Consider the following 22,345-nt stretch of genomic DNA (forward strand, 5'->3'; position numbering starts at 1 on the left):
ACGATAGCTGAGTCTGGCTAACTCAGCTCCGTTCTTTTGCGTTCCCCACTGTGGAGTCCTGTAGCTCAGCGATTAGAGCAGTCAGTAGGTTGTTAGTCGATTGGCGGATCGCTTTGCTGGATAATAATAATAATAATAATAATAATAACCCGCGGCTGTTTGTGGGGACGCTGCTGTGCGCAATCGGCTGCCGCGTTTCGCCCACAAAATACACAGTCAATTCACTTGACAGCGTATCCTGTGAAGCGCTTTGAGACGTCTCGAAGACGTGATCAGGCGCTGTGTCAAATGCCGGGATTGTTATCATTATTATTATTATCTTCCAATTTGATTATCTTTGGAATAAGTGCACATTTGGCTCACTTGGGAAGTGGGTTCAAGCCCCATGTTCGAACCTGAGCTGATGGACACTCTGGCAATCCCCCTCTCCCCCTCCCCCCCCAAAAAACTGCACTGTTGTAAGAGTCGAGGGGGTGGGGGAGAGTGGGGGAAAGATGACTCCAAGTGCAGTTGGAGGTGGGTGAGGCGGGGAGGTGGGGGGGGTGAGGGGGCAGGGGATGGGGAGAGAGAGAGAGAGCATCAGATAACCGGCGATCAAGGATATCCCGGCGATCAAGACCTCACAAAGAGATTTTTGGGGCTTCGTGAGTTATTTGCGGGTTCCTCGAGTCATCAAAAAAAAAAAGGGGGTCATTTGGCACGTTTCGCCCGAACCCACGAAAGAAGAACTAAACCACTTTGATTATTTTGAACCGGAGCCAAGGAAACCCGATGAAAGAACGGGTTTAATTAGATGAAAATGAATCGGAGTACACCAAATACCAGGGCTGATCAATGTCCGGCAGCGCGCTGTATAATTGCACAGCGCCTTACGCGAACGCTTAAGATTTATGAGATGACATAAAGTCTTTCTTCCTTCCTGAAATAATTCACTTCCAACTTTCTAATCACACGGGAACCAGACACCTTTCGAAGGACGTTTTTTTCCTTCTGTTATCGAAAGGAAGTATTCGTAGGAGCCCTGGGGCTCGGCGGGTAGAGCCCTCGCCTCGCCTCGCCAGCGAGAGAGAGAGACCTGGGGTTCGATCCCCGGCAGGGGGCCAAACGTTGGGCAAGTTTCCTCGCTCCACGCGCCGGATAAGAATCCCTCAAGAAAACGAAGCAGTAATAATTTGGTTACTTCGAATTCACGACTGTGCGTGGGACGCTGCTGTGCGCAATTGGCTGCCGCCAATATTCTGACATGTTCGACTCCCCCCCCCCCCCCCTCGTTTAAAACCTGCCTCAAGATGTAGTAATAATTTCTCTCGCCCCCCCCCCCCAAACCCCCCCCTCAGCTCCACCATCGGTGGCCGGGCTTTCAGCCACTACCCCCCCCCCCACCACCCAAAACTCTTTCCCTCAATCCCTCCGCCTTCCCCCCCCCCACCCTTCTCCTTCTCCATTTTCAGATCGTGTCTTAAGACCTTCGTCTCCGGCGGTGCTTCTGGTCACCTCCTCCCTCCCCTCCGCCACAGTTAAGCGCCAGCCTGAGTGAAAGGGGAAATAAATACAAGTTGTTGTTGTCTCATCCGGAGAATAGCATCTCCAACAACACTACAGCTCCTCGGCCCCCCCCCCCACCACACACGCGCACACACAATACTGCGATGGAGCGCCAGCCTAAACCCTCAGGCTATCTTTGCCTGAGAAGGTTTGCATTTCAGGAGCAGGGAGATGGAGAGAGGGAGCGAGAGAGAGGAGAGAGAGAGAGAGAGAGAGAGAGAAGTGGAGAAATAAACAAATGTTATACCTTCAGCTTATCTCCCGAGATTAACCCGCAGTTTACCAGTGTGTCGATGGCCTGAAAACCCAACAAAAATGCCACCAATATCCTAAAGGGGGCACTTTAGTTACACCACTTGGCAAGCAGGAATGGTGACCAAGTCATGGAGTCTGTAGAGAGTGGGTTTGGGGTTGGGGGGGGGGTGGGTAGGGAGGGGTGTCTTGCTCACAGACCAGAGAGTAACTCGATTCAAGATCTATTCATACATCAACACACGGGTTAGCTGGGAGGAGCCAGGCGTGGCCTTATTAACGAGCCAGTGTTTCCAAACAACAACAACTTGTATTTATACAGCGCTCTTCACGCAAGATAGCGTCCCGGAGCGCTTAAAACAGGGAGGCAAAGGGGCTGTGCTCTTCCGAGATCTACACAAGCATCGATGCATTGCATTTACTGCGCACACATACTATTGCACCTTTTTAAAATGTCATTTGGTTCCAACGTGCACGATGATAATAATAATATTAATAATAATAATAGCGATAGCACAATGCAATCAGCCTCAGCGCGTCTGACAAACTATTGGATACCAATTTCTTTTTAAACTGTTTTACATACAATGATAAGAATAACATTTGATATCTTTGCATTTGACGCAGCGCCTTATCACGTCTTCGAGACGTCTCAAAGCGCTTCACAGGATAGACTGTATAAGTAAAGTGGAGTGACTGTGTGTTTTGTGGGCGAAATGCGGCAGCCGATTGCTTTCAAACCACCGGGAACTGAAACTCTGGATCTCCCGGCCTTCCCCCCCCCCCCCCCCCCCCCCTCGCCTTCTCTCTCCCCCTCTCTCTCTCTCTCTCCCTAACTCGGTATCAAACTCCGCCACTGTTATGCGCTCCGAATCGCTACCCCACTTGAAGGACGTAATATAAATTCGAGCTGATGTTGTTGTGGTTGTTATGGTGGCCGGGGGTAATTTGGAGCGGGGGCTGTGTGTGTGTGTGTGCGTGTGCGTGTGTGTGTGTGTGTGCGTGTGTGTGTGTGTGTGTGTGCGCGTGTGCGTATGATGTACTCAACAGCCAGTGGCGTGCTGCTGCACTGTGAGTTAATAAGGCAGAAACGAGAATATAATTGAAATCGTCTGTACCGTCCCTCATTAGTTTTATGTAATTACTGCCTCTGGTTCCTCCTCTGATCACTTCAGCATTTCTCTCTCTCTCTTTTTTTTATTTTGCACAGACCCCAGTTAATAAACTTATTTTCCAAACTTACTTCCTTTCAGTCTATGTGACGATTAACTTGTCAGCCAACTTTTAAGAGACAGCGAAATATTTGTATTGATCAGCGATTGAGGGAGAGATTGAGGGAGAGAGAGAGAGAGAAGAGAGGGAGAGAGATTGAGAACGAGAGAGATTGGGATTGAGAGAGAGAGAGAGAGAGAGGGAGAGGATACAAAGCTTCGCCTCTTTATTCTCCTTCACTGATGTTGGAGAATTTCTATACATTTGGGGAGGACAAGTTTGCAGGGCTATAGGGAGAGAGTGGGACTAACTTTCCCCACTGCCTTTCAAAGAGCAGGCGTGGACAGGATGGGCCGAATGGCCTCCTTCCGCGCTGTGTAATTCTATGATTCTATTTCGCCGAGTGACGGATTGACCCATCGACTCCTTCTTAATGTGACCCGACAGCCTGAACAGGCACTCTGTGATCTCTTATTCCCTTTTTCTTTTTTCAATCCTTCATTTCTCCTCCTCCTTCCTTCCTTCCTCAAAGAGAGGATCTTGTCAATATGAATGGGGAGAGATTCCGTTTTAACGCCTTGCGGAGCCCCTGGAGCTCAGGGGGTTGGAGCACTCGCCTCGCGAGCGAGAGGACCCGGGTTCGGTTCCGTTGGGCAAGTTTCACGCTCACTCCACGCACACGCACACACACACACACACGCACACGCGCACACGCGCCTCTGTTTACCGGCAGTCAGTAGGACCCCGGTTGTTAGTCGACTGACGGGTCACTTCTCCCGGGGGAATAATCCCGGCAAAACGAATAAAAAGTCACTCAACCCACGCGGCTGTTTGTGGGGAACGCTGCTGCGCGCAATCGGCTGCCGCGATCCCCCCCCCCACAAATTATCCGGTCAACTCACTTTACGGCGTACCCCCGTGAAGCGCTTTGAGACGTCTTCGGCGCCGTGCCAAATGCCGGGATTGTTATTGCCGCATTGGTGCTGTTGAGGCGGGATTCGGGAACGTCTGGGATTTCCTGTCCTACCTTGAAAGAAAGTGGAGAACAACAGCAACAACAGCAGCAGCTTGAAATTACATGAACACGATAGCGTTCTCAGGGGTAGCGTCGCAGAGCGCTTGACAGTGGAGGAGTCTGACATCAAGGCGGGGGCGGCGGGGGCTGGGGGGGGGGGTGTGGAGAGAAGGAGGGGGTTAAGAGGGACTGAAATGCTACACAAGTAATTAAAAAAAATAAAACTACTCCCCGGTGGAATTTTTATAATCCGCGCAGATCAGCGTCAATGTACCCGTGTTTATAAAGGGTGAAACTCGGCTGCACGCTGCGGGCTTTAGCTGTTAGACCCCAGCGGTCACCCCCAACGCACACGCCGGGCATCCACCACCTCCACCTCCACCTCAAGCCTCGGCTCTCTCCAACCTGCGCCTAATACTCTCCGGAATTAGGTAAGCAGAGCGCGTCCGCCCAGGGGGAGAGAGACAGAGAGAGAGAGAGAGAGAGAGAGTGTGTGTTCCATTCCGACAATCTATCTCTGCGATTCCCACGTGTCGTTGGGAGGTCTGGAATTCTCAATCGGGGTTCGGAGACTCTTAAGCGACGGTGACGGGTTTCCGTGTGTGTCAGACACTCTCGTGTGAAATTCCACTGTGTTGATCTGTGTTTAAATGCAGTGTGTGTGTTTATTTTTATTTTGTGTGCACCCACACTGTGAAATTCCACCTCTGAGTGTGTTTAAAATAGTTGTGTGTGTGTTTTGTGTGTTTGTGTACAGTGGGGGTGTATTTAAACGCGATGGGGTTTGGGGGGTTTGCGTATACGGGCGGGTGAGTGTGTGCGTACAGTACCACACGTTCACACACACATACATACACACACACTCACATATATACACCTCTCGCATACACACACACACGCATACACTCACCCACACATACACTCACCCACACACACATATATATATATATACACACACATATACACTCACACACACACACACACACACATATATATATATCCACACACACACACACACACACGCACACACTTATTACACAATCTAAGCACTTGCAATGCCTCCTGTGGCGACGGTGTGGATCTCAAACTAAATTAATGCAACCATAGAAACGTAACGTGTGTCTCATAGTAACGGGCAGCGGGTTATTTATTACACGCGCACACGCACACGCACACGCACACGCGCGCACACACTGGGCTCTGGTACTCGAGGCGTCTTTCATTCCCACCTGTCAAGGCTCTCTGTTAAAACAACAACAAAAAAAAAAGCACCTGTCTCTCGCTCACCCTCCCTGCCGGCTCTTTACACACAGACACGCCAGCAGGAGAGGGACGGAGGGTTCAAATGGGTGATAATGTATATTACACACACGCACTGTGTATTACACACACGCACTGTGTATTACACACACACACTGTGTGTTACACACTGTATTACACACACACACTGTGTGTTACACACTGTATTACACCACTGTATATTACATAAGCTGTATATTACGCAAACACACAGTGGATCGCACGCAGTGGATCGCGCACACACACCACTGTACATCGCGCGCACGGTACATCACATACACCCACGCACAGTACATTACACGCACCCACACACACGGTACATTACATGCACCCACACACACGGTACATTACATGCACCCACACACACGGTACATTACATGCACCCACACACACGGTACATTACACGCACTCACACACACGGTACATTACACGCATCCACACACAGTACATTACACGCATCCGCACACGATACATTACACGCACCCACGCACACGCTACATTACACGCACCCACACACACGGTACATTACACGCACACACACACACGGTACATTACACGCACACACACACACATCCACACACACGGGACATTACACTCCACCCCACACACACACACCCACACACACGTATATTACACACACGTACATACACACACAGTACATTACACCCCCCCAAACACACACACACACGCACCACCCACACCCCACACACCCCTCCCCACACCCCCACACCCTTCCCACCCCACCCCTCGCCACACACCCCACACCCTTCCCACACCCCACACCCTTCCCACCCCACCCACACACCCCACACCCCTCCCACACCCCTCCCCACACACCCCACACCTCTCCCCACACCCCTCCCACACACCCCACACCCCTCCCCACACACCCCACACCTCTCCCACACCCCTCCCCACACACCCCCACACCCCTCCCACACACCCACACCCTCCCACACCCCTCCCACACACCCCACACCTCTCCCCACACCCCCCCACACCCCCCCACACCCTCACCCACACCCCACACCCCCCCACACCCCTCCCACACACCCCACACCTCTCCCCACACCCCCCACACCCCTCCCCACACACCCCACACCCTCCCCTCACACCACCCCTCCCACAACCCCCCCAACCCTCCCCACAACCCCCCAAATCCCTCCCCAACCCCTCCCCACAACCCCCCACCCCCCCCCTCCCCCCCACACACACACAGATCAATGTCAACCATCCGCTCAGATTGTGTAAAAGTCCATTTACAGAGAGGGATTATATATATTTTCTCTCCGGAGGGGAATGAGGGACATCAGTCATTCACAACTCGACACGGATTACCCCACAGTGTGGCCGCTCTCCCGGGGGGGGGGGGGGGGGGGGTCCGGGCATTGGCGGAACCTGTTTGGAGAGAGGGGTAGAGAGAGAGAGAGGGGGTAGAGAGAGAGGGGGTTAGAGAGAGAGAGAGGGGGTTAGAGAGAGAGAGAGGGGGTTAGAGAGAGAGAGAGGGGGTTAGAGAGAGAGAGGGGGTTAGAGAGAGAGGGGGGGTTAGAGAGAGAGAGGGGGTTAGAGAGAGAGAGGGGGTAGAGAGAGAGAGGGGGGGTAGAGAGAGAGTGGGGTAGAGAGAGAGAGAGGGGCAGAGAGAGGGGGGAGTGGAGAGAGAGAGAGGGGTAGAGAGAGAGAGTGGGGGAGAGAGAGAGGGGGCGTAGAGAGAGGGGGGGGGTAGAGAGAGAGGGGGGGGTAGAGAGAGAGAGGGGGGTAGAGAGAGAGAGGGGTAGAGAGAGGGGGGGGGTAGAGAGAGAGGGGGGGGTAGAGAGAGAGGAGGGGGTAGAGAGAGAGAGGGGTAGAGAGAGAGAGGGGCGTAGAGAGAGGGGGGGGGGTAGAGAGAGAGAGGGGTAGAGAGAGAGAGAGAGAGAGAGGGGTAGAGAGAGAGAGGGGTAGAGAGAGAGAGAGAGACACACACAGATACAGAGAGAGACACAGAGAGACTGAGACACAGAGACTGAGATACAGAGAGACTGAGATACAGAGAGAGACAGAGACAGAGACACACAGAGAGGTGCAGAGAGACTGAGATACAGAGAGAAACACAGAGAGAGACACAGAGAGAGAGAGACACACACATATACAGAGAGACACACACACAGATACAGAGAGAGAGACAGAGATACAGAGAGAGGTGCAGAGAGACTGAGATACAGAGAGACACACAGAGAGATACAGAGAGAGAGAGAGACACACACACACACAGCGACACAAGAGATTCTGAGGGAGATACAGAGAGATAGAGAGACAGACACATACACACAGAGACAGAGACAGAGAGAGACACAGAGAGGTGCAGAGAGACTGAGATACAGAGACACACACACACACACACACACAGAGATACAGAGAAGGAGACACACACACACACACAGAGATACAGAGAGAGAGACACACACAGATACAGAGAGAGACACACACACACACACAGAGATACAGAGAGAGAGACACACACAGAGATACACAGAGAGAGACACACACAGATACAGAGAGAGATACACACACACACACACACACACACAGAGATACAGAGAGAGAGACACACACAGAGATACACAGAGAGAGACACACACAGATACAGAGAGAGATACAGACACACACACAGCGACACGAGAGTCTGAGAGAGATACAGAGAGATAGAGAGACAGACACATACACTCACAAATAGATGGACTGAGAGAAACACAGAGAGAGAGATACACACAGAGAGAGACTGAGACAGAGAGAGACTGAGACAGAGAGAGACTGAGATAGAGAGAGAGACTGAGACAGAGAGAGACTGAGATAGAGAGAGAGACTGAGACAGAGAGAGACTGAGACAGAGAGAGAAAGATACAGAGAAAGAGAGAGACAGACAACACACACACTCACACACACATATATATATAGAGGAAGGTACCACAGGCAACTCATCCGGCAACGAGGTTTGCTCTCTCTCTCCTCCTCCCTCCCTCCCTCTCTCCCTCTCCCTCCCTCCCTCCCTCTCTCCCTCTCCCTCCCTCCCTCCCTCCCTCTCTCCCTCTCCCTCCCTCTGACACCAGTGGATGTTTGTTGGCTCTGAGGCTCAGGAACCTGCCCCAGAATGAAGAAGCAATCCATGATCAAAACGGCCACAATGCAAGGCAACGTGATGGTAAGTGAGCAAACCAGTGTTCGGCAGAGAACCAGCCCTGAACCCCAGTCAGTCAGTCAGTCACTACACTCCAGTCCAGTCCAGTCCGGGGGTTTAAAGAGTGTTTGGGCTTTAACAGGGAGTCTGGTCAACCTGGACCAGGATACCTCAACAGGATCCCTCCCTCTCTTCCCTCCCCCCCCCCCCCCCCTCCCCCTCCCCTCCTCCTTACTGCTACTACTCCCCCCACCCCCCCCCCCCCACCACACCCCCACCACCCCCAAACTTAACTAAAATAAACTTCTGCGTAGAAATCCATAAGTTTTCTGTGCATTTCAATGCTTCCAAGAGTTTCAGGTTTCCATTTGCAATGGATGTGCTTGTCGTTGCTGTCGTCGTTGTCGTTGCTGTCGTTGTTGTTGTCGTCGTTGTCGTTGTTGTCGTCGTCGTCGTTATCGTTGTTGTCGTTGCTGTCGTCGTTGTCGTCGTTGTCGTTGTTGTGGTGGTGGTGGTGTGTTTTGGGGGGAAGTGAAGGGGTTGAGGGAGGGAGGGGGGGAGGGAGGGAGGGGGGGGAACAGGGGGTTCGTTTTCAAGTGGTAACCCATTTTTTTGTGGGAAGAGGGAGTCAAATGTGTGGCTTTTGAACTGCATTTGGGGCGACAGTTCAACCTCCATCCAATCCAATGCGAAGGGCAAACTTGGGTTGGTTTCTGGTTGTGTCAGATGCTGTTTCCTATTCCAAGGAGCTGTTTGAATTTATTCCTGAGTGAATCTCCTCCCCCCCCCCCTGTTATTTATTCCTGCTTTTATTTGCTGACCAGAGAGAGAAAGACAGAGACAGAGACATCTGGAAAAGGATTTGAAGAGTAATGATCAGATGCTTTTGTTGCTGTTCACATATGATGGTTGATGTTGCCCTCTCATTTCTTTCTCAGCCGGAAAGACACTATGGGGGTGTGAGGGGGTGTGAGATTTGGAGATAAGATAGGTATGAGGCTTTCTTGCGAGGTGGGGGCGCGGTGTTGGGGGAGGGGTTGATTAAGGATTAAGGGGAGGATGGACTTGAATGGATGGTCTGACATTGCGGGGTTTTTTTTTGGGGGGTGGGGGGAAGAGGGGATCAGCCGGGGTGGGGGGGTGACTGACACACGCGGAAATTCATCACCATTGCTTAAGAGTCTCCAAACCCAACTGAGAATTCCAGGCCTCCCAACGACACCTGGAAGTTCCCCGACACAGATTGTTGGAATGGAATACACACTCTCTCGCTCTCTCCCTCTGGAGTGACGCTCCCCCCCCCCCCCCCCACCGCTTACCTAATTCCGGAGAGTATTAGGCACAGGTTGGCGAGAGCCAAGGCTTGGGGTGGGGAGAGCCCAGAGTGTGCGTTGGGGGTAACTGCTGGAGTCTAACCAGCTAAACCCCCACACACAGCTCGGCCATCGAGAGCGCTGTCTGGCCAAGCTTTCCCGCTGCTCGTCCAGCGAGGACCCCACCCTCCCCGCTAGTTAGTTAGGGCTTTGTCTGCGGGGTTAAAGTGTTAAGATGCGACTGTTTTAACTTGCAGTGAAATGGGTCAAATAAGACCCGGGCTGGCGCTCGCTTGCAACTGTGTGTGGTGCGGGTGTGAGGCAAGGGAAAGAAAAAGTTTAACACACAGACAGACACAGACAGAGAGAGAGAGAGAGAGAGAGAGACAAATAAACATTTGTCCGTTATACATTCACCATCTTTACAATTTCTAATCGACGTCTTCAATAAGATTACAAGGCGATTGGTGCGGATTAAGGCAAGGGGCTGAATAAGATCTGTCACGGAGAGCACGTAAGCCTGATGGATCGCCGTAAAAATCCGCTTGCGTAGTAGTAAAAATAATAATATCATTAATAATAAAAAATAATAAGCAGTATTTGCGGCAGAGAATCATCTGCAAGTCAGACCAGACACTACCAACTGGGACCAGCAAACCTCAGGTCTGTAGAATTCAATACAAATTTACATTTATACAGCAGCCCCTCCCTCTCCTGTCGGGAGGACGTCCCAAGGCACTTGACAGTCCCGGCTTGGCGCTCGGACTTGGGGCTGGGACGCAGCGGGAGAGGGAAGGGGACTGAAAGCACGAGCCGGAGCGTGGTTTGGAGCCAGGCAATGCCTCGAGTCGTTAACTTAGTTGAGACGTCAAGTCGGCTTGTGAGTTACGAAGGATTGATTCCTTAACTGGAAACATTGGGAAGCAGCCAATCGCAAAAATTGTCCCCTCGAGAGCCTCCTGTTCTCCGCTCCACTGATCTTTACCCATCGATCTTCGATTCGCGACTCTTATTAAAAAAAAAGGGGGTCGGATGTTGACAGCGCAGTTTGCAGTCTTTAATGCGTCTCGAGCCAAAAGCTGAGCCACTTTACATTCGGTCTCTCACCACTAATATTTTTTTTGGACCATCTCAACTCATTTTAATTTCTTTTTTTTTTACTTTTTGGGCCCGGTGTTGGGTTGGGTGTCAGCGTTTGTTAGTCTGGGTCCTGTTCGCTGCAACTTTGCTGATGTTTGCAACATTGGAACGTCTTTATTCTTCCAATTTAAAAGCAACAGGGGATGAGCAGAGTTGCTGTGTCGGCTGTAAATAAGTTTATAGGTATTCTGTAACTGCAATAATTCTGTATGTTGTCTGACCTCGTATGGTATTAGGTTGCATTGCGTTTCGCCCACGAAATACGCGGTCAATTCACTTTACATCCTGTGAAGTGCTTTGAGACGTCTCTAAGATGTAATAAGGCGCTGTATTAAATGCAAGGATTAATATTATTATTATTATTACATAAAGTGGGTAGGTTCACGCTGGCAAAGAGAAGATTGAGAGGCAATATGGCATCGCTTGTCAAGTTTCTGAAGGGACGAGATAACGTAGGTTAGGATCAGCTGTTTTATCTCAGTCCGGGTCAGTGGAACCAGAGGATTCAGACACAAATCCGTGGAAACGCTGTTTCAGTGAGTGAGTGGTCAACGTATAGAACAGGCTCCGAGACAGACAGACAGACAGACAGACAGAGAGACAGACAGACGGTGGAAGCAGAAAGTGTTGATTCTTTTCAACAGCAAATAATTTGGGAAATAATCTCTCGGGGGATACAGGATGTAGTTTGGGACGTGACATGCCAAGGATGGTGGAAGGCAAACTGGATGGACCTCAGCCTTCTTTCCGCCAGCAAATTCTTATGTTCTCGCGTATAGGTGTGTGTGCGTGTGTGTGTGTGTGTGTGTGTGTGTGTGTGCGCATCGTGGGTAAAAAAAAGATTAATTCCCTTGTTGGAACAGATCTCGTAGTTTATTGCATTTATTATGATTCTAAGTTATTGCCTGGAGGAGGAATATGAAGTTGAACATAAAACAGTGACTGATCCAGGTAACCGCCATCCCAGACTGGACTCTATCTGCGCAGCACTAACACAACACAACGCTGCGGTAACAGAGAGAATGCCGGAACTGGCCATTGGAAGAATTCTCTCTCTCCCAACTCCCCCTCATTCGTAGATTATGTAACACTCCCTTAACAAGAGCACTCGACGTGTCGTTTAAATCCTTGAAAAACAAAGAGGACTGTCCTCATCTTGGGAATGAGATTAGATGATACATCGAAAGGAGAAGGTCATTTCTCTCTCTCGTTCTCTCCCGATGTCCAGGACCCCCCACACACACCCCCCCCCCCCCCCACCTCCCCACCGATAAAATGAGTCATTCACATCAAGGCTGATTGTGGGACCTTTCTGTGGGCAAATACAAATTTGCATTTGCCGAAAAACACACAGTCACTACACTTTGCAGTAGATCCCGTGGAGCGCTTTGAGACGTCCTCCACCCACGAAAGGCGCTGTATGGAGATGCCACAACCACGGCAACGACAACTCACATTTATATAGCGGGATAGCGTCGAGGGGCGCTGGTGCAATGTACGCAAGGAATACTCTTATTATTATTGTGAGTGGAGTCCCTGGAGCTCAGGGGTCAGAGCCCTCGCCTCGCGAGCGAGAGGACCCGGGTTCGATTCCCGGGCAGGTCAGGGCGAGACATCGGGCAAGTTTCCTCACTCCACACTCACACACACACACACACACACACTCACACACACACACACACATGCGCGCCTCTGTTTACCGGCAGTCAGTAGGAACCCGGTTGGTAGTCGATTGGGGGATCGCTTTTCCGAGGAATAATAACCTTAAAAAATAAAACATAATCACTCAACCCGCGGCTGTTTGTGGAGACGCTGCTGTGCGCAATCGGCCGCCGCGTTTCGCCCACAAAACATACAGCCAATTCAACTTTACAGCGTATCCTGTGAAGCGCTTTGAGACGTCTCGAAGACGTGACGAGGCGCTGTATCAAATGCCGGGATTATTATTGTGAAGTGGGTTATCTTTGCTCTCTGGAATCAGCAGAAGCTCTGACATTTATTTATTTTTGCTATATATTAATTATATTGTCCGTGATGTCAGGCCATCAGCGGGATTCGGTGTTTCCGGCTCTGCTCAGGACTCGGGCAAATTGTCTCCATTAGGAGGGAGAGGAGCCGGTTTATAATTCATTGGGATGCACGGGGAGATGAATATTTTTCTCGCAGACGCGAAGAATATATGCGCAGACCTTTCCCCAGGAGACGGAGTGGGTGAGCGAAATCCACAATAGGATACCTTTGCCCGCCTCCCCCCCCCCCCCCCACCCACCCCCTCTCTCCCCCCACCCACCCCCTCTCTCCCCACGGTCTACAGAAGGAGCACAATTGATGGGCCCAAGTAATTTCATTTCCTTTGTTGCAGCTTTTGTCCTCTACCTCGGAGTAATTTGTGCGCAATGAATACTCGAGCTCTGTTGGAGACAGATGTGCCGTTTGCCCAAAGCCATAGGTATAAATTCTTGATTGCCAAACAAAGCTGATTCCGCTTCTCACGCCTGGCTTCTCGGGCTGGCTGCGGTGGATCTACCATTCGGTGTCAGCCTGGCCCTCGCTCGGCTTGTAGCCCTCTCGCTCCTGAGTCTGAAGGTCGTGGATTTCAAGCCAGGACTTTGAACTCACACCCAAGTTTAGACAGTCGCTCTCCCTCTCTCTCTGATGCAATGTTGGGGGACAGTACTAAGGTGTTGGAGGTTTGGACGAATCATTAATAATAATAATAATAATCCTTGCATTTGATAACGCCGCCTCATCACGTCTTCAAAGCTCTTCACGGGATACACTGTAAAGTAAACTGACTGTGTATTTTGTGGGCGAAACGCGGCACCCAATTGCGCACAGCAGCGACCCCGTAAACAGCCGCGGGTATTATTTATTTTGAAGCAATTATTACCACTGGAAAAGCGATCCGCAAATCGCCTAACAACCGCCGGGTTCCTACTGACTACTGAGTAAACAGTGTGTGTGGAGTAAAGAAATTTGCCCAACCTTTCGCCCCTCCCGGGAATCAAAGTCAATTCACTTTGCAGTGTATCCTGCGAAGCGCTTTGAGACGTCTCGAAGACGTGATGAGGCGCTGTGTCAAATGCCGGGATTATTATCATTACTATTATTTACTTCCTTTGTGTTTGTGGTCAGATCAGCACTCACAAACTGACTGCCACGTTCTCATACAAAAGCACACACTTAATCCAAAATACTTTACGGTAAGTAACCGCAAAGGGCTTTGAGATGTTCTTCTCCGGTGTGAAGGGCATCGTACGAAATGCAAGGATTATTGTATACCCAGTGAGTGTCGTAAACATGCGCTCATACACACATGTCACGGATGATGTAGCTGTGGCTTCGGTGCAGTGCAGACTTCCCGGAAATGAGAAACGAGATGAAAAAGGTTAATTGAAACAACTGTGGAGGTTGGGAGATCCCTAGTTAGCGAAGCATTTAGGGAATGATTAGTGAGGAAGGCACCTCAGCTACGTCCAAATAGACTAATGAGCAGAGAAGGGTACCAGAGTTGGATTAGAAATGTAAAGGGATGTATTAGGATTAGGAAGGAAGGTTTTCCAAAGAGCAACAGAGAGCTGCACCTAAACAGCGCCCTTCGGGGAAGAGAATATTTTGGAGTGATTCACAGTACCGTTTCAGTTGCCAAGCGAAGGGGAGAAAGGGAAGATGATAATAGTAATCCTGGCATTCGACACAGCGCCTTATCACGTCGTCGAGACGCCCCAAAGCGCTTCGCAGGATACACCGCAAAGTGTAGCGACCGTGTGTTTTGTGGGCGAAAAACGCGGCAGCCAATTGCACCCAGCGACGTCCCCGCAAACAGCCGCGGGTTGAGCGACCACATGTTTTCTTTTAATGAGTTATTACCAGTGGTAAACCGAACAACCGGGTCCCTACTGACAGCCCGGAGTAACCAAGTCAGAGTCTTGTTTAACGGTTGCTGGCTCAGTGCTCACCATAACGGAAGAGGAACCCACGCAGGGACACTCCAAGCGAAGTGGCAGCAATCAGGGACAGAAGGGCCACTATATCACCGGCGGCTTTTCCAAAGCAACGAGTCTCTCAAACCGATATATTCCAAATTCGAACCGAAACATATGAAGACAAATGCGGGAATTCGAGTGGCTGTGAATTTCGACTTTGTCTTCAGGTCTGACTTGCCTCGCGGAGGGAGAGAGAGAGAGAGAGAGAGAGAGAGTCGAGAGAGAGTGCTTATATCTGTACTCTTCGGAGGTGCCTGTGAATAGTTACTCCTTTCCATTCAATTTCTGCGACGCTGCAATAAATCACCCGCAGACTTGCACAACCTTCCAAGGGGGGGGGGGGGGAGGGGGGGCCTTCTGACAACGCTGTCGGGAGCGCACGAAAAAAGTGCAGCGGGAAAGAGATGTTCAGTCCTTCGGTCATTAAACGATCCGAAGGGTTTTGTGATTGCCTTGGCTTTAGGCGCAGATGATTCGTCAGGCCTTGCAGCGGCACGCGACGGACATGGCCGTAAATGAAACCGAGCGGATCATTCGCACGCTGTCAATCCGTCCAGCGAGGCGCCGTGGCCACCGACAGGAATGAAGATGTTTATCCGATCTCACTCGTTAAAAAAAAAAAAAAAAAAATTCTCCACCTCCTGAATCGTTGGCCAGCCCGCAGATCAAGTATGATTTCAAGGCGGATCTGCTTTCTTGCTGAGGGGGTGCAGAATTCTACCCCGGGTCTGAGAGTTCAAAAAGATCTCTTTGCAGATCACGCGCCCGGATTGTAAAGCGCGCGAGAGAGAGAGAGAGAGAGACAAATATCTTCTGTGAAGCGCTTTCAGGCGTCTCAAAGACGTGACAAGGCGTCATGTCAAACGCAAGGATTAGTATTATATTGTTGTGATATATAAAATGTTAATCTGACATAGCGCTTCACGGGATACACTGCGGAATGACGTGACTGTATATTTTGTGGGCGAAACGCGGCAGCCAATTGAGCACAGCAGCGTCCCCCGCAAACAGCCGCGGGCTGAGTGGAGTCCTGTCCTGTAGCTCAGGGGTTAGAGCCCTCGCCTCGCGAGCGAGAGGACCCGGGTTCGATTCCCGGGCAGGTCAGGGCGAGACATTGGGCAAGTTTCCTCACTCCACACTCACACACACACACACACACACGCGCCTCTGTTTACCGGCAGTCAGTAGGGACTCAGTTGTTAGTCGATTGACGGATCGCTTTTCCAGGGGTAATAATCCCTTCAAGATAAAAATAATAATAATAAATCAATCACTCAACCCACGGCTGTTTGTGGGGACGCTGCTGTGCACGATTGGCTGCCGCGTTTCGCCCACAACACACACAGTCACTATACTTTACGGCGTGTCCTGTGAAGCGCTTTGAGACATCTCGAAGACGTGATCAGGCGCTGTGTCAAATGCCGGGATTATTATTATTATAAATCCCTCACTTTCATGGCTTCTGTGTGTGTGTGTGTGTGTGTGTGCATGACATGTGTGTGTTGTGTGTGTCCGTGTGGTGTGTGCATGGTATGTGTGTGTTGTGTGTGTCCGTGTGGTGTGTGCATGGTATGTGTGTGTTGTGTGTGTCCTTGTAGTGTGTGTGTATGTGTGTGTGTGTGTGAGAGAGAGAGGAGGTCTACACAGGTTTACACATTTACACAGGTCTTGGAATGAATGAAGTAGTGCCTTCGAAATCAATCTTTTTTGCGTTCCTGAAAGCTTTTGAGAACAATAACTTGATCGCATTTACAGTAAATGCAGATACAGCATTTTTTTTAAAAAAATCGTTGTCACCCAAGTTTCCATCCGAAAGGTTTCGATGATACCCATTGCTCAGCATTTAGGGCTTTAAACAATATCACTAATTTACATTTATACAACGCCTTTCATGTACGGAGGACATCCAAAGTGCCTCACGGTACTGTGCGGACACCCAAATTAATAATAATAATCATAATAATCCTGGCATTTGACACAGCGCCTGATCACGTCTTTTGCCGTAAAGTGTGGTGACTGTGTGTTTTGTGACTGAAACTATTTTTTTATTACTATTATGCATTTATTCATTTTTTGGGGGAAGGAATTATTAACCCCAGGAAACGCGATGCGCCGGTCGACTAACAACCACTTTACTGCTGGGTAAACGGAAGCCGAGGAGGGGGTGAGGGGGCGGGCGGGGAGAACGCACATTGGGGTGTCTTTCCTGACGTAGAAAGTGCTCTGAGACGTTACCCAGCGTGGAGAAGGGGCTATATAAGTGCAAGTTGTTGTTGTAGAAGACGCTATTCCAAACATAAGGGTTATTATTACTACTATTATTATTATTATAAATTGCCTTAAGAGCTGCCGTTTGTTCCTGTAGGTCACAATACATCTTTCTTTTAAACGCTCGCATCGATGTACAACGCGGGTTGATTATTTATTATTTTATTGTTTTGCACGCACACGCATGCACGCACACACACTCATGCACACGCACTCACACACACGCACACACGCATGCACACACATACGCACACACACACATGCGCACACACGCGCACCCTTTGCGGATGGACAGTGAGATAAACCGCCCTCGCACAACTAACGGAGAGGCCTGTGAGCTTTGATCAATTCGTTGCCGCCGGGGATTCACAGGGGGAGTTTTGAGTTTTCATTGAGTTTTTAAAAGGAGAGATAAGTCGCCGACGGTTCACCACGAGGCTCGGCAGTTCCTGACACCCCTGGGCTTGCCGTGACACAGTGATAATCTCGAAGGAGTTTACATTTGTTCGGCCGTGTGTCTGGTACCCGCAGAAACCCGTCGCCTCGCTTAACAGCCGAAAACAAATTAATAACTAATAACTAATAATAACTAACAATTGCTGAGTCGGCAATAACGGTTAATAATAATAGTAATAAGTAGTTGTTAGTCGATCGGCGGATCGATTTTATTAATAATAATAGTGGTTAGAGCGCTCGCCTCGCAGGAGTAATAATAATAATCCCTTCAAAATAACAATGCATAATAATAATAAATCGGTCACTTCAACCCACGGCTGTTTGTGGGGACGTCGCTGTGCGCGATCGGCTGCCGCGTTTCGCCCACAAAACACACAGTCAATTCATTTTACGGCGCGTCCTGCGAAGCGCTTTGAGACATCTCGAAGACGTGATGAGGTGTTGCCTCAAATGCCAGGAGTATTATTAATATTATTATTATTATTATCTGCCCAGAGGAGGCTTGACTGCCTCCGATGAGACAGCAGTGCCTTGCTTCACACCATCTTTGTGACACAGTCAGGCAATCTTTATGTGCAGTCGTTTAAAACACTCAAGCGGTTTCCAGCAACAATTCACACACAGCGGTAGGGTCCAGATCGATCGCTGCAGTTCCAGTTGAGGCTGAAACAATCCTTAAGCAATCATTTTGATGGTTTTCAGAGCAAAGTTTGAGGATATTTTAAAGGACTCTCCACTTTAGCGCTGTTCAGAGTGCTTTCAGCTGATGGTAAATGCCTGGATTTAACTGCTCACTGGCTATTAGTTTGTTTCATTTCACTGCTGTCCTATTGTTTGGAGATAAATTAGTGACAGGTGGGCAGATGGAACGACAAGAACACAGCGAAACGCTGTACTGGATGAGGCTGTTCGACCCATCAAAGTGGAGTCCCTGGAGCTCAGGGGTTAGAGCGCTCACCTCCCGAGCGAGAGGACCCGGGTTCGATTCCCGGGCAGGTCAGGGCGAGACATTGGGCAAGTTTCCTCACTCCGCACACACACGCACACACACACACACACACACACACACACACGCGCCTCTGTTTACCGGCAGTCAATAGTAACCCGGTTGTTAGTCGATTGGCGGATCGCTTTTCTGAGGGATAATACTTCTTTCTAAAAACATGAATTAATAATAATTCGGTCACTCAACCCGCGGCTGTTTGTGGGGGACGCCGCTGTGCGCAATCGGCTGCTGCATTTTACCCCCAAAATACACAGTCAATTCACTTTACAGCGTATCCTCTGAAGCGCTTTGAGACGTCTGGAAGACGTGATGAGGCGCTGTGTCAAATGCCGGGATTGTCATTATTATTATTTTTATTTTGTACAATAGATGCTCTGTATCTAGATGTGCGCCTTCAAAACACACAGCCGCTACACTTTGCAGTAAATCTGTGAAGCACTTTGAGACATCCTCTCGCCGTGAAAGGCGCTGTAAATAAATAACTCTCGCACGATAATTAATTTGCTGCAGTGCCCTTCACATGAGTGAAACCGTCTCGCGACTCTTCACAGGGTTTATTCTAAAATAATAATAATAATAATAATCCTTTGATACAGCGCTTGATCACGTCTCCGAGACGTCTCAAAGCGCTTCATAGAATGGACTGTAAAGTGAATTTGTCAGTGTATTTTGGGGGCGAATGCCAACAAGGGTCCACAAACAGCCATGAATAAAACGACCCATCTTCTCTGGGGAGATTGTTGGGAGAGAGGAACTGCCGCGTCCTTTCGATTTGTGCCTCGTGTCACCAGTAAGTGCTGCTATTTATTTTTAATATCATCCATTTCTACCTTTTTTTTTATTAACTTTGGTTTCAAAATTGCAACCCGTTAATATTTCATGATGCCGCAACGATTACTGCAATAAAAGTAATATCACTTGGAATATTTTATGATTCAGATATGTGTATATATATTTTTAATACCACAGGATTTTATTATGAAGCGTAAGTACACAGTCACTACACTTCACCGTAGATTGTGTGAAAGCGCTTTGAGACGTCACGAAGGCGCGATAACGCTCTGTGTCGAATGCAAGGATTATCGTTATCATTATAGCTATGTCTGGACTTGACTCTGCTGACCCCCCCCCCCCCCCACCCCGCTTTGCTCACCGGACTTCCCAACTCTTCCCTCCGCAAGTTTCCGACTATTCACCCGCGCTCTCCCTGGCTCCCCCTCCCCGCGAGGATCGACTTCCAGACCTTTGCCCGCATTTTCAAAGCCTTGCCCCAACCCTTCTTCTTCTTCGACACCTACCAAACCTTCACTGCTCCGCCCGCTCCCTCCGCTCAGCTCCCCACCCCCCCCCCCCCCACACACACACACACACAACCGCCCGCCCCACAATCAGCGGATGGACCTTCAGCCCCTCTGGAAATCCATCTCACAGTCCCTTCCCCCCTCAGTCCCGCAGTCCGACTGACACACTCCTTTATGTAAATCCATCTGGTACTGCGGACACTGTCGTAAGATGATCGGTGACTGAACTTTACCGAGTCAGAACCAGCTCCGAGCTGCTGTGGGTAAATCACATCTCGGCTCATGTTCTCTGGAGGTAACTGAATTATCCGCTCAGTAAATTGATTGCCCTCCGCCCCCCCCACCCCACCACCGCCGCTGCTGTGTCTCGGACCAAGCTCACGCCCTGAACCATGAGGAAGATGTCCTCGTTCCCCTTTCCCCCCCCCCCACCCACCCACCCCTGCCCCACGCACACACACACACACGCACACAAAAAAATCCCCATCGTTCGCAATAGATCGTGAGAGATCGCAACAGGACCTTTTGCATTTTTATCTCTTCAATATCCTTGGCCCGAAGAAACAAATCGTCCGGGTAACATCTGCACTGCGTTTCGGCTGCAAAAAATACACCGCGTAGTGAATCAATCCCACCAGGAGGACGAGATGTAATTTGTAGTTGTTTTTGTTGTTGTTGTTTTGTTGTTGTTGGTCACCCTCCAACCTCTTTGTAAAGCTGTCACTTAAGTGAAAGGAATTTACAGAGAAGCAGCTTAAACTTGCAAATTCATAAGTCTCTGTGTCTCTCTCTGTGTCTCTCTCTGTCTCTGTCTGTGTCTCTCTCTGTCTCTCTCTGTGTCTCCTCTCGCTGTCCCTCTCTCTCTCTGTGTCTCTCTGTGTGTCTCTCTCTCTCTCTCTCTGGGTGTCCTGTCCAACAATCCCCCAAATAAAATTGGGTCCCTCGCTTCATTCACCTCAGGGACGTTTCACCCGCAAAACACACACAGTCACCGGACCTGACGCTATCTCCTGTGTGGGTTGGAAAGGACGTGTCTGAGAGGCGCCCTATTCACGTCGGAAAGACGTCCCAGGGCGCTGGACAATCAGGGGTTTGGGGCCCGAGTTGGGGGTCAGGAGGGGTGGGGGTGTGGTGGGGGGTGTGCGGTGGGCAAAAGCACGGTCGAAAAGGAAGGTGTTTAGACGGGGCTTGAAGGAGGCAAGAGAGAGGGGGTGAGGCGGAGGGATTGCGGGATAGAGTGCGGGGGGGCAGAGAGGCTGAATGGCTGACCGCCAAAGGGTGGGGGGGGGTTTGCGTAGTGGTGGGGAGGGGTACGATGAGTGTGTTGGACCCGGAGCAGGTCGGTGTCCGGGCGAGAGGAGGGAGCTGGTTCCTCTGCATCTCTAACAGTCTTTTCTGCCCCGAAGCCCCGACAGCATCTGGCAATAAAATAGGGGGGAGAAAAAAATGCTCGAAGCTCTGACCTTTTCTGGCCCGGCTCCGAAAGCGACTGGGACGATTTATTACCCGCCGTCTTGAGCGGCGTTCCAAATAATAAAGTGTGATGTACAACCCGGGCTGGAGGAAAACTGATTTAAAAAAACCACAGAGAGAGAGAGACAGAGAGAGAGAGAGACGTACGTGGCAGAGCCTCGAAGTAACTTTCAAAACCAAGGTTTAGGTTAGGCTACACCGGCCTGGGCTTCAGCCCAGAGAAACGGCGGACAACCCTTTCTTCCCTCGCTTCTCCCGTCCAAGTTTGGAGTCCGCTGGAGCTCAGCTCTCGCCTCGCAAGCGAGAGGACCCGGGTTTGATTCCCGGGCAGGTCAGGGCGAAGCATTGGGCAAGTTTCCTTCTGACTATAATAATAATAATAATCCTCGCATTTGATACAGCGCTTTTCACGTCGGGAGGACGTCCCAAAGCGCTTCACAGAACACACTGTAAAGTGAATTGACTGTATATTTGTGGGCGAACGCGGCAGCCAATTGCGCACAGCAATGTCCCACAAACAGTCGTAGATTGAAAATGACCAATTTATTATTGTTTTTGGTTTTGGAGGGATTATTATTAGGCTCTGTGTGGAGTAAGGAAACTTGCCCGAGGTTTCGCCCTCTGCCGGGAATTGAGCTCAGGTCTCTCACTTGCAAAGCGAGTGCTCTAACCACTGAGCTACAGGACTCGACTCCAGCTCTAGATTGACTCCTTTCTCTCTGCCACTGATTTACTGAGTCCCACACCAGCTCCTTTTTTTTCTGGTCTTGCATGATGCCCAGTCACTACACATTGCCGTAAGTCCCGCGGAGCGCTTTTGGGACCTTCCCCCACCAACGTGAAAGGGAGCCACGACAAGTTCCAGGAGTTCAGTGAAAAATAGGGAGAGCAAAGAGATGAGAAAGCTCTTAATAACAACAACACACGC

At 50.1% G+C, this 22,345-nt stretch overlaps 1 protein-coding gene and 1 non-coding gene across 2 annotated transcripts in view; both read left to right on the forward strand.

Annotated features, from left to right (window-relative positions):
* LOC103189623 (dipeptidyl aminopeptidase-like protein 6) overlaps positions 1–22,345 on the forward strand; it is a 200,011-nt gene that overhangs the window by 17,517 nt on the left and 160,149 nt on the right. The window lies entirely within an intron of this gene.
* trnag-ccc lies at positions 18,566–18,642 on the forward strand. Its single transcript has one exon. It is a non-coding gene; the product is annotated as a tRNA-Gly (tRNA).

Source organism: Callorhinchus milii, unplaced genomic scaffold (assembly GCF_018977255.1).
Source record: "Callorhinchus milii isolate IMCB2004 unplaced genomic scaffold, IMCB_Cmil_1.0 Scaffold2, whole genome shotgun sequence".
Classification (NCBI taxonomy): domain Eukaryota; kingdom Metazoa; phylum Chordata; class Chondrichthyes; order Chimaeriformes; family Callorhinchidae; genus Callorhinchus; species Callorhinchus milii.